The following is a 12,348-nucleotide window of genomic DNA, read 5'->3' as shown; positions in this document are numbered from 1 at the left end:
CATTGTTCAAAGCTAATGTAACTCTACAGCTTTTTGTACAGTTTATTTTAGTTAATAAAGCAAAATGGTACTAAAAATGAGGCATAATCTGAAGGACGTGTCTTCTAGGAATGACACTCACGAGATACGGATGTAAATGAACTATCGTATTTAATTGTTGCACTTTAAAGCAGAATGGATATGAAGTTCAGCAGGTATTTCTGCATTAATAAAACAATCACTAAACATTGCACATCATAGTAAAGCAGTTTAATTTGTCTTAGAGTTGATCATGAGCCAAAGGAATTACAGTTGCACTATCCTTAGGTTTAACTTCATCTTTATATTGTTGAGCTTTTTCTTAAATCATACAGTGCTTATTCTGAAACCTTCACAGTTCAGAGAAAACAGAATACAAACTGGTACTTTATGTACGTGGGAGTTAGTGTATGAAGAGAGCAGAATTGCAGAGCTTCCAGGAGAGTTTAGGATTAAAGTTACTGAAACAAGGTTGTTGTGTCTTCTGCTGGCAAGGGAAAGGAAAAGACTGCAGCTGCCACTGGCTCTAGGCAGAAATGTGGTTGTCAGGCAAAAGCAAAACCAGGGCAAAGACAAGCTTGTCAAAATAGTTTGCTTAAAGGCAAGTTTCAAAATGCAAGGGAAGCTGTAGAGTACCTAGCATCTGTCACAGCTCCAGTGCAAAATGGTGCACTGTACATCGCACTGAATGTAACTTGGTAGTTTTAATAAATGTCGTGAACCTCCAGCTTTTCCTGAGGTTGAGATAGCTCAACCTGAGAGTTCACCTTTCTCCAAGTGAGTTAAAAGCAGGCACTGTCATGATAGATACCTACTTCAAGATCATAAGATGTTGGGTGTGAGATATAAAAGGCAAATATAAACTCTTGAAAGGCCACCTGTGGTCTGTTACTGATGAATTAGACATCAACAATTCATAGTCAGGGAGGAAAGGCAAAATATACAGGCAACAGGATCTGGACTATTTAATAATAATAAGCAACTGGCCCATTTTTCATAACAGACATCCTGAAAATTGATACTAATAAATAAACCCTGACTGCTGTTGCACACTTGGAAGTTTTCCCTTGGTCTGACACAAAAGGAAGCATCAAGATTCAGGGATCTCTGCTGCTGCTTCAGGGGTATGACATCACTCTTCATGCAAACCAGGTCTCCTGTTCTGCTCACTGGGTCTTACGCATTGTGGTTGTGAAGGTGACGCCTGCACCCTGATATTTGGTGACGCATTTGACAGATTTTTGTCACCACAAAACTCCATTATGGGAGGTGGTGATGTTCTGCTCTAGAGGGAGGATCAGGAGTGCAGAAAATGTCTGTCTTGAAAACTGGATCCCGTCTCCAAAGAAACCTCATTTACGTTTATAAATATTTACTTACAGAAATAAATGTTCCTGTGAACCTCTTAGACAAGTAGTACCCAGACTTATAAAAGCTAAGGAAAAAAAGAAAGTCCTCAATTTTTGCAAGAGGGAGCATTTAAAAAGGTCTCTGTTGTAGTAATGGCCTTTACACCTTTGCAGGACTCCTAGAATATTAATGCAATGTAGACTTGGGAGTGCTGAGTCTGAGTCATTTTAGTAGAAGAAGAATCTAAATCCATTTCATTACTGTTATTTTTAGATCCCATCTTCAGACAATCGGATAACGTAGCTAAGTTGTTCCTTTTTTTCCCGGTTGTTTCTTCCTCATCAGCTTCAGTGCTTTTGTGCATATGCTAGTGTGGCATTTTCCTTACAGACTGGTTTTCCTAGAGGTGCTTTGACGTAAAAGACAGAACAAAGTTCATCCCTCGGTGCTAGGAAGCGGACCGAGAGCAATCGCATCAATTCTGGGGGCCGGAGGATCTGTCTCTATAAAAACCCTTTGGTATGTCTCGAGTCATTAGCAAATAATACTGGCACGTGGTAATAGCTAATGTTTCTGTTCTTCGTATATGTAACGCGGGTTTGTTTTGCTGTTTCGCTGCTGCAGACTCCAGTAGCAGCAGAAGACGAACAGCACTGCCGGCGGGCAGGATGCGCCCGAAGGAGGACTGGAGGAATCCGCACCGACACCGCCCTGCTCCTCCCACCGACTCAGGAGCCCGGCCGGGAAAACCCCCTTCGTGACCTGCGGGGGACTCTTTCCCAGCTTTACCGTGTACTTCTTCCTGCAGCCGCGGGGCCGGGGCATCCCGCCTCGGAGTACGGCTGCACGCCGCCGCCCTCGCCGGGAGCGCCGCTCCCTTCCGGAGCCGGGAGCACCGGCGGTGTCCCCGGGCCCTCCCCGCCCGGGGGTTGCCATGAAACCGAAAGCGGCTCCTGCCGGGGGCGGCAGCGGCAGCGGCAGCAGCAGCAGCAGCAGCAGCAGCAGCAGCAGCAGCAGCGCTTCCTCGCCGCGCCCCCGCCCCGCACGCAGCCGCGCCCCGCGCAGCCGGCTCCGCATCTCCCGCTGCCGCCCCGCCGCGGCTCCGCACGGAGGCAGCCAGCGCAGGTGCGGCGGGCGGGAGGCGGCGGGGTCTCGGTGCGGGGGTCGCCGCGGGGCCCGCGGGCGGTGCTGGGCGGGCCCGGGCCCGGCCCCGGCCCCGAGTGGCGATGGCAGCGGGGGGTGGTCGGGAGGCCCCGGGCTGTGGGTGACACCGGTTCCGAAGGTTCTGACGGGGAGACGCGCGTGGGAGGGCTGAGGCTGGTGCTGCCGGGAGCGGTGCGGTGGTGTGGGTGAGCCCCTCTGCCGTGGGGCTGGGGGCTCCGCTGGTCTCCAGAGCCCAGCCCGGCCCCTGCCCGGAGGGCTGCGGTGCGGGAGGGAGCCTGAGCTCCGCGCTCCCCTCCCGAAGGATGCACCGACCCCGCCTTCCCCCGGCGATGCTGTTGTAGGGAAAGGTAGGCCCGGTGCCTGCCTCCGGTGCTTGCCGAGCTGAGGTTTGGAAGGCTGAGAAGGAAACAAAAGAAGTAGAGGCTGCTCGGATTAATGCCTGTGCCACGGCGCTGATCTGTCTTTGTACATCGCAGGGAACTGTAACAAGTGTCCCCGCTGGTGTCAATTGGATGCTGCTGGGGAGCGGGAATTTCCCTCTGTGTGTGTGTGTGGGGAGACCCAGCCAGTTCGCTGGTTCTCCCTGATTAACAGCACTCCGGGGGCTTACTGAGGCAGCAGGCTGTGACCAAATGCTTTCAACGCTCTGAAGATTTAGAAGGAAAAATTAAGAGCTCCTCTTGCTGCTGAATTGCTTTGCCTATTGTTAGCTCGGCTGCGCCTTTGCCGTGCCAGCCAAGAACAACTTTCCTCATAACTTCCGCTTTATAAATACAGGATGGCTGGAAGGAGTGCAAACAATGTGCTAAAAATAGCTGGGCATATTCAGGTCAGGCACGTCTCCAGACTGGCAGCAGTAACCCGGTCATATTTTTAAACCACCCCAGCTGATTCTACACAGAGCGCACAGGTTTAACGATGCGTGTAACACTGAGGCTATCTGGGATACTCTCTTGCAGGAGTACTGGCCTGGCTAGTCTTGCATTTCACCTTATTTCATCTGACAACTGCATTGCATGGAAGGTTTTGATCTTTGTGTGACCCATGGTGGTTGTGTATTACAGTATTAGTGTAATGTAACTAACTACTACCTGGCCTAAAACCACCCAGAGTAACTTCCTTTGCTGTTAGCCTTGGTTATCTTTTTTATTTCTGTCACACAGAGAAATGTTTGGCACAGGTGAGGACCCTGGTGTGCTGGGAGCTGTGTGAGCAGAGGGCAAAACCACAGCCCTTGGCTGAAGGGGATTTATAGTTCAAGTCGGGAGGGACCTGCCTGAGCACAAAAACAATAGGAGACAGTGCAGCCCTCCAGACCTGTGTGACAGCTAGAAGCCAGCTGTCCCCTGCTCCTTGGCAAAGGAGATTTTACAGAAAATGCTGGAAGTAGTATGGCCTGCTAATATCCCTCCATAAAAAATCTGGTCTCCCAGATGCACTTACTCAAATACATAACAAGGAGGCAGTGGAGCCTGGTATCATCGTTTGGCCAGAGATGAAACCAGCCCTTTTAAGTCATTAGAAGGGATGCAGGGGCAAGTGGAGGGAGATTAAAATAGGCTTTGAAAGTCAAGAGGTTTTGGAGCAGTGGGGGAGTGGAGCGACAGAGAGATGATGTGGTTGTAGCTGTGGCTTAGAAAAATGATGCCTGCTGTAGCACCCTGGGTGCATGAATAAGTAAAAGATTGCATTTCAAGAGAAATGAGTGTTTGGAAAACCAGAGGTTGATGATGATGGATAAGAGTTTTATTTGTGTAAGTGGACAGGAATTACTGTATCATATAGAGGTATGAAATGAGAAGCTGATGAGATGTGTGAAGATATAATGCTTCAAGCTGAGAGAGATGAAGGCTATGGACTGAAGTGGAGTACAGGCTGTCTGTGTCAGGTTTGGACACTGAGGAGCTGTGCAGAAGGTGGCCTGTTGGGGGTGGCTTGAGGGCAGTGGGCTACCTCAGTGGTGGTAGTCATCCACGATCCAGGTACCAGCAGAGAGGCCAATAGTTCAGTCTGTGGAGGAAGATGGTCAGCAGCAATAGTGCACATCTGTGAGCAGTTGACAGGAAACTTTGGCTGCAGAGGTGTAAGCCACTGAATGATAAGAATCAGAGTAACGTCAGGAAGGAAAAGGTTGTGGTGCTCACAGAAACTGCAAAGGGCCTGGGATTAATTGCAGAGCTTAGAAAGGATGAGGAATGACACTCAGGAGTGAACTGGATTTTAAAGCTAGAAAGCTGCTCTTAGAGACTTTGACAGGAAGAATTTCAAGTAAGTTCAAAGAACAGAAACCAGACAGCCCTTTATTTCACCCCACAGGCTTCCTAATCAGTCTCCCTAAAACAGGAGCATAGTTTTTATGCAGCTGTCAAAGCTACAGGCCAGATCAGAAGCTCTTCATTCTGTGCCATGCATTGTTTGGGTCACTTTGCCAAATCCTTTCAGTGGGCAGCTGCAGACTTGTAGGGTGCTTGAACTCCCGGGCTTTATTTGTGCCCTGTCTTTAAGGTAACCTATGGCCCTCTATCTTTGTCAATTCTTGTCTGACCCTTTGATTTCACACAAATGGACATTATTTATCATCGGTAAATAGCTGACTATGGAGAGGTGCTCTTCTCTCTGACTCTGCAGGGAGTCTGTATGGGTTGTAGCTTTCATTGGACTCCTGATTTTCCCGAGACAGTTGGTGGTGGCTGCAGTGACACAGGTGTTTTCTTTCATCTCAGACATGCCATTCTCAGCAGCATTAGCAGCCTGCCTGGAGCTGTATACCAACGTGAGGGTGCTGCTGCAGGGCCCTGGCCAGCTGGCTGGGCTACCTTACAGCGCTCGCGTCTGTGCCCCGAGTCGTGGTGAGGATTTTAGAACCTCTTCTTTTGATTTCTGGTCCTTTTTTTTGTCCAAGTTTCTTGGCAAATCACTGTGAAGAGTTAATATTCACACTGTAAGCCGTAAGTCCCTTATCTGTACCAGTTTGGGCTGCAACAACGTGCAGTTTTTCCATCCTCTTCCCTCAGCCTCGGAAAGAAGTTAAACTCTTTACCATGGTGTGTGGCAGCACCTGGGAAGGTGAGGAAACTTGAGTCATGCATTTTATTAATAAAAATGTAAAAAATTTCCATAGTCTCTCCAGCTCAGTCTTGTAACAAATAAGCAAGTGTGTGAGAAACTGTCTGCACCCTAAACCACTGATGATGTTCACCGCTGGCAGCAATGAAGCTAAAACTGGTGCCAAAAGTGAGAGCTGGCTTGGATGCTGCCCGCAGCATGTTTAGCATCCTTCTTGCATGATGCTTGATGCCAAAAGGGGTGGTTTTGCCTTTCACCCCTCACAGCAATTGGCAGTGTTGGGGTTTTGCTTTTTTCTTTCCTTCTTTCCTTCTTTCTTTCTTTCTTTCTTTCTTTCTTTCTTTCTTTCTTTCTTTCTTTCTTTCTTTCTTTCTTTCTTTCTTTCTTTCTTTCTTTCTTTCTTTCTTTCTTTCTTTCTTTCTTTCTTTCTTTTAGGAAAAGAAAATGGTGACAATATTTACTGTCACTGCTTTCTCAAAAGTAAACTCATAGGGTCCCCAATAGCATTTGGATTGTGACATTTAGCAGTTATCTTTTTGGTGAGGACTGTGACTAAAAAAATGTTTTCCATATGTTGCCAAATATGTGTGTGTGTCAGAGCGAACTCATCAGCTCTTGAGGCTGGAGTAGGGGGAATCATTTAGCCCTGGAAAAAGGGAATGTGTCAGAAGGTGGCCAGCCTTAGCAAAATCTGAATTTATCCTGGTAATTCAGATAAATAACCATTGAGTTCTTCCATAGGTTTCTGTATACCTGCTGACTAAGTTCTGCATTAAGACTAAATCAATGAGTCAGGGGCATGGAAACTTAAAACCAAGACTCTCTTATGCCCTGAGTATGTATTCATGGCCAAACCAACTGGATGGTCAAAGCAACTGAGATCCTGGATAGCATGTACCCTGGGGGCAGGGAAGGAAATGCAAACTTAAAAGCCCCAAAGATCTAGTTCTGCAAAAGGTGTAATGGCCTATTATTTCTCAGGAAAGCAATGTCTTCACTTTGGTTCCAATACATTAAAGGAAAAAAATTAAAACCCATTAAGTTGTCTTGCTCTCCTTCCCTTATTGTTACCTCTTTTCAGTAACTTATGTTTCTTTATATTGTTCTTGTCTCTATTTTCCTTGACTCTGTTTCCTAAATGCTGTTGCTGTCTCTTCTTTTCACTCGCCTTCATCCCCTTGGGTCTGCTTGAAACTTGATTGGGGTTTCAGCACTGCAGTTGGTGCTGGAGGGAGACCAAGGGCTGCCCACAAACAATAGCAGCAGCCTATTGCTCTCTACTCATCTGCAGAGTCAAATAATTTAAAATTAAGATCCTGCTCCTACTCAACTTCTCCATTTGGGGTTTTCCCCAAAGCTTCCCAGAAGCAGATGGTGCTTCCTGGAGTTGTGCACACAGAGCACTATGGTTTCTGCAGTGCTCCCTCCTCCCAATGAAACTAGCCAGATCCATCCTTTCTCCAGAGCTGCCAGGTTCAAGGAAAGCCCACGTCCAAGCTCTTTTGCTCTTCTGATGTCAGCCTGTGCAGAGGTTGCATGTAGTCAGCAGCTGGGCCAGGATGCACCCTGGGGACGTGAGTTCATGGCAAGGATGAAATAATGTCTTCTGGTTTAAAAAGCCTGACTGTAGAAGTGAGCTTTGGCTGTGTCTAGAAGTACAATGTGGATCAATTTAATTTATCCCATACAGAAGCAGCATGCCTTCAAATCAATGCCCTCCCCTTTGCCACTGACTTCAGTGGTGACTTGTCTGTTGCAGAGCTTCAGGGAAGGCTCAGGAAAAAATGCAGTAGGTTGAGATCCCTCCTGGGAGGGGAGATGGAAATTGAAACAGGTTAGAAATGCTCTGATAGCAAGCACAGTTAAAGGGAAAAGGCTAAAGACAGTATGTGTTGGATTTGCTACAAGATAGACTAGAAGCTGTCTTTGGAAAAATAGTATTTTAAATAAAAGGAGACTTAAAAATTGTATCTTCTTAAGAGGGATTTCATCTCGGTTGGAGATCTCAGGTTTCAATGCAAAACGCCTGGTGCAGCCTGTAGCGTGGGTTGGTGTAGCCGCTCTGTGACCGAGCCGGTGCTGTTTCCTCTGTGAGCTGTCCCCTTCTCTTCCTGCAACCAGTTTGGCCACCCGGGGCTTCACAGGGCTGCCGTGGAGGGATTCACAGGGTTGGACCTGGGTTTTCCTGACGTCCTTATGTGTTTCCTGCGCCCATGTATTTTTCCTTTGGTCACATCACTCATCACTTCTGCAAAAGGTGAAAACTCCTCTGTATCTTGGACAAAACCTGTGAGAAAAAAGTTCTTGGTAAGTTTGTGTTGCTCCAGATCTTAAAATCTGCAGCCCCTACATCAACACGGTAAGGGAAAATACTTTTCCTTAGTTTGCCTTTCATCCTAACACTTTTAAAACATTTTTAGACATGGTCTTTTGAAAGCTACGCTGGGGGATTTCCACTCCCTTGCCGTTTTAAAGTGCTCATACTGTTGTCTTAACCACAAAGCTTATGCTGGTGCACTCTCTCTTTCTCTCTCATTTTCTCCCCATTGAGGACCAGCTCCAGTTTTCAGGTACAGCTTCACTACAGCGTGTCTTGTTAATGCTGGCAAGAGCCTAACATGGCTAGAATCCTTTCTCATCTCTGAAAGGTTCCTCAGGGATGAGCTGGGGCACACAGGGGTGTGAGTGGTGTGGGGCTATGCTGGGGGAAGGCTGCAGACCCCAAAACATCTCCAGAGCTGAGTTCAGCCCCTGAACCAGCAGAGCGATGCTGGGGTGTCATAGGGGTGAGTGGCAGTGCCTTCTTACTGAAATGTCTCTTGGTGCTTGGGAAGGTAGTAAAACAACCAGATATTTCTACAGGGGTGATAGGAACAAAGTTATTTTCCAGCTGTGAATGAGATGATTTTAAGGCAAAAAGTTTTCCGTATTACTGTAACAATATTGTGTTGATTAGACATGGAGAGATTTCTCAATACTACAAAATTAATTAATGATTAGGAGATCCAGGGAAAAGAGTAGATCTAGCAAATAAGCAAGCTGGCTGTAAAATCAAAGTTACTTCAGTACCAGCCACACTTCATTAATCGGAAGAGTGTTTTGTTTTTGTGTTGTGTTTATTTTGTTTTGTATTGTTTTAATTTAAAATGCTATTTGTGTTGTAATCTGTGCCTTAAAAACCCAATGAAGTTCAGTCTTCTGGGGTTTTATTGTAATGCTTGACTGTAACTCTATGCAAAGGAAACCCTACTGTCTTACTCTGCTTAATGAAAATCTGCCTATGGAGATTTAGCAAATTGACACTTGCTTAGTAAGGTTTTACTGTGCTTTGAGAGTAAGGTAATGCTGGAATTTGAATTGGATGTTGGCTATATGCAAAATAAAACAATTTTTTTTCTGCTGCCCTCTGCAGCAACATCCCCCGTGGGGCTCCTGGCACACACCCACTAGGAAATTACTGCTGCTAGAAATTTTGTCTCCTGGGCACTAGGTGCTCACTGCTTCATGGCTTTTAAGTGATTAGGACACCAGCAGAACAGCTCCTGAGGCTGACTTGCTGCCAAGAGCAAGCCCTGAGTATCAGTGGTGGGTCTGTGGGACTACAACTGATGCAGCTGGGGTCCTTCTGCACCATGGGGACTCTGCAAGTGCATTTTCTTGTCTGCAGTCAAAATACTGCAACTCTTCCAGTGTTAGAAGGGACATGGATGATTGCTTGATGATATCAGTCACCATCTGCAGTTTTCACATGGCTCTGTATAATCTGCTGTATCTTAAATACCTGTTTCAAAGCGTGTAGATATTTTTAGTCATTCTTTAGCAGACTCTGTTATCTATTCTTCTTCATATGGTAAGATCTGGGGCATGTATTTCTTGTTCCAAAAATGCAGTGGTTTTGTGGGAGACCTTATATTAGTAGTAAATCATATAGCTTTGTTATTTTAATTCAAAAATACTGGAGGCAACGAATCTACCTAGTTTATGAGGCAGCTTGGAGAGGGTCATTTTAATTCAAAATATATTCTCCACTGTCATGTTTCTGTCTGTCACCTCCCAATGAAGAGGGTTTATCTTAGACCTCTAAATTAGATAAAACTTTCCCCACCATGACTAAGACAAGCTTCCAGTTTGGATGTACCATAAATGGTAGATAATTTTCAAAGGGAGGGACAAGATATCTTCTAAGACTTGCCCCTGCCAAGTGCCTTAATGCAAAGCAATAGAGCTCAACTAGAGCTAGGTGTATAGGAACATAGGTGTGTAACTTTTTTCTGTGTCCTGTTGTATGTTTTTCATGGAAGCATGATAAGTAAGGAAGCAATCACAGTGCTTTTTACTGAGCAATACCCCAATCCTGGAGGGCAGCTTAGTGTTGTCCTCCCCTCATGCAGTGAACTGGCAGAAGCCATGCTCTCAGCCCCTATTTGCTGGGTAGCAGAACCAAGGATCCTGTCTTTTTATCCATGCTTAACAACCAGATCTGTGATGACAACTCCCATGTTTTCATTTTAAAACACCTGGTGCTGTTCAGTGCCTGTTCTTCAGTTCTGCTGCCCTGGAGTTATTGATGCTGCAACCTGCTGTAGTGATGCACTCATAGCTCATGGGGTAACCTGCTGTCCTCTCTGGGGGGATTGGCTTCACATGAGAGAAAACAGAGAAAACATATTCACTTTAAAAAGAGCAACCATGTTACAGGGATAGTTTTTATTGTGTGCATGAAGTATGTTTTTGTGGCTAAAAAAAAGTTAATCAGTCCACAGTAGTTTAATGTGATATCAGTGTTGCACACCACTTCTCTCCATTCTAGCTGCTGGTGGTGTGGAGAGGCAGCAGCACTGCTGGAGGGGAGCTGCTGGAACATGGCTTTAAAAATGTCAGGGTAATTTCCTATTACAGTAAAACATGCTCATGCTGATTTTACTCCTTATTGTCATGTTCTCATCATGTCTTGTTCAGTTTCTGAACAGTAAGATATATAAAGGGTAGAGCATTTTAATGGAAAACATTTGGGCTTAGCTTGATGTGGTGGTAGTTAAAACAGGACAGCCACCGTTTAAGAAAGCTTGTTTTTGTTATGAAAAGTCTCCCTCCTTGGATTACTTTCTGCAATGCCAAAGCATCTGTGTGCAACACTGTTATATAAAGAGCTGTTCCAGAAGCATTTTTCCTGTGCTGCACTTGGTGCAGGCAGGACTGGGATGCTGGAGTGGTGGGAAGGTGCAGCTGGGACTCTTTGTGCTGAGCTGCCACTGATCTCCCACTCTTCTGTGGCTCTGTATAGGATTTAAGCTTGGCTTCCAGTGTTTCATAGTACTTTTCCATGTGAAGTCAGAATTAATTCTATTTATTTTGGTATATGAAAATACTTTGTGTGTGTGTATGCAGATTTTCAGTGTTCAGAGACTGAGCTTTTTGTTGTGTGTGCATGCTGCTGCAGTGGGGTTGCAATGGAAATCCCTTTGCCACGTGTGTTGTACATCTGCCACAAGAGCACCGTTATGCAGCATGAGCCTGCTGCTCTCTAATATTTTAAAACAGCATTACAGTTCACATCTATGCTGAACATTCGCAGTGTATGCAAAGAAAGGTTGGCTTCCCATTGCTCTTAGCTGTGAACAGGCAGAAGTGAAAGCTCATCTCCTCTCCTACGTGGGCCAGGCATCAGTGTGAGCAGGAAATTGATTCAGTTGACTGTTGGTGTGCTCTCGCTGTCACAAAAAAGCACTTTTTCCCCTGACTGTTTCCCTTTGGTTTCAGTTCAGAGAGCATGGGTGTGGGTGCTTGAAGCCAGAAGTGGAAGAAAATCTTCTGCAATCCGCCCTGAGCCACCGCTGGGCACTGGGATGGGAATTGTATGCTGCCTGCAATGGGTTTGGATTGCATCCCACCGAGCCCTGGCTGGTGGTGGGTCTGGCGTGGAGCTGCTGTTTCTTGGCTCCTCAGAGCTTTTGTCCCCAGCTGATTCATGTGGGCACCTCTCCAGCTCAAATGAAGATTTGCCTTCCACAGGCCTTCTCCTGGGGCAGCAGTTTCCTCCAGCAAAACAGCTGCAACTCCCACAGCAAACCCCCAGTGAGGCAGATGGTGGTGGCAAATGTTCCCAGTCTTCTGGGCACCCAGAGGTCTTGGTCCTGCCCTCTGAGCAGGCAGCCTTGCCTTTCGCCTGACATGCTCTTACCTGTGCCCTGAGGTGACATCAGCTGTGCCACATGCTACTGAGAGAGGCTGAGGGGGAGGAGGGCCTTTGTGGAGATGGCAAGAGTCTCCTATTTTTAGGAATGGGATCTGGATTGGAGACATTGGTGAGTCATGAAGGTATTTAAAGACATAATGACTCTCATTTCTGCAAGACAATTGTTGTACCACAGCAGAGTGCTCCTTGCAGAAAGAGATGGAAATTAATGTGGACAATTTAATTAGAGTTGAGAGCTCTGCTGGCATTTCTGGGTGGGATTTTGGGCTGGTGACTGTGTTTCTTCTTAATGCATGCCATAACTTTGTTGCCTAAAACTTTAGTAACATTGTTCATCCCAGATGAAGGTAATTATCTACTCTTGATTAGAACTGTAATAATTATAGAGAAGTCAATTGTAATTAACTTAGTAGAGGTAAGCAAATGGTTGCCTCAGAGTAGCAGTGTGGGTAAGTTAAACTTCCACATGGTCAACCCAGAATTGAAAAAAAAATGGGTAAAACATTGATTTTTTAAAATTTATTTTTGTACATGTTTTAACACAGCACAGCATT

The sequence above is a fragment of the Apus apus genome, chromosome 3 (assembly GCF_020740795.1).
Source record: "Apus apus isolate bApuApu2 chromosome 3, bApuApu2.pri.cur, whole genome shotgun sequence".
Taxonomy (NCBI): domain Eukaryota; kingdom Metazoa; phylum Chordata; class Aves; order Apodiformes; family Apodidae; genus Apus; species Apus apus.
This window is presented reverse-complemented; position numbering follows the sequence as displayed.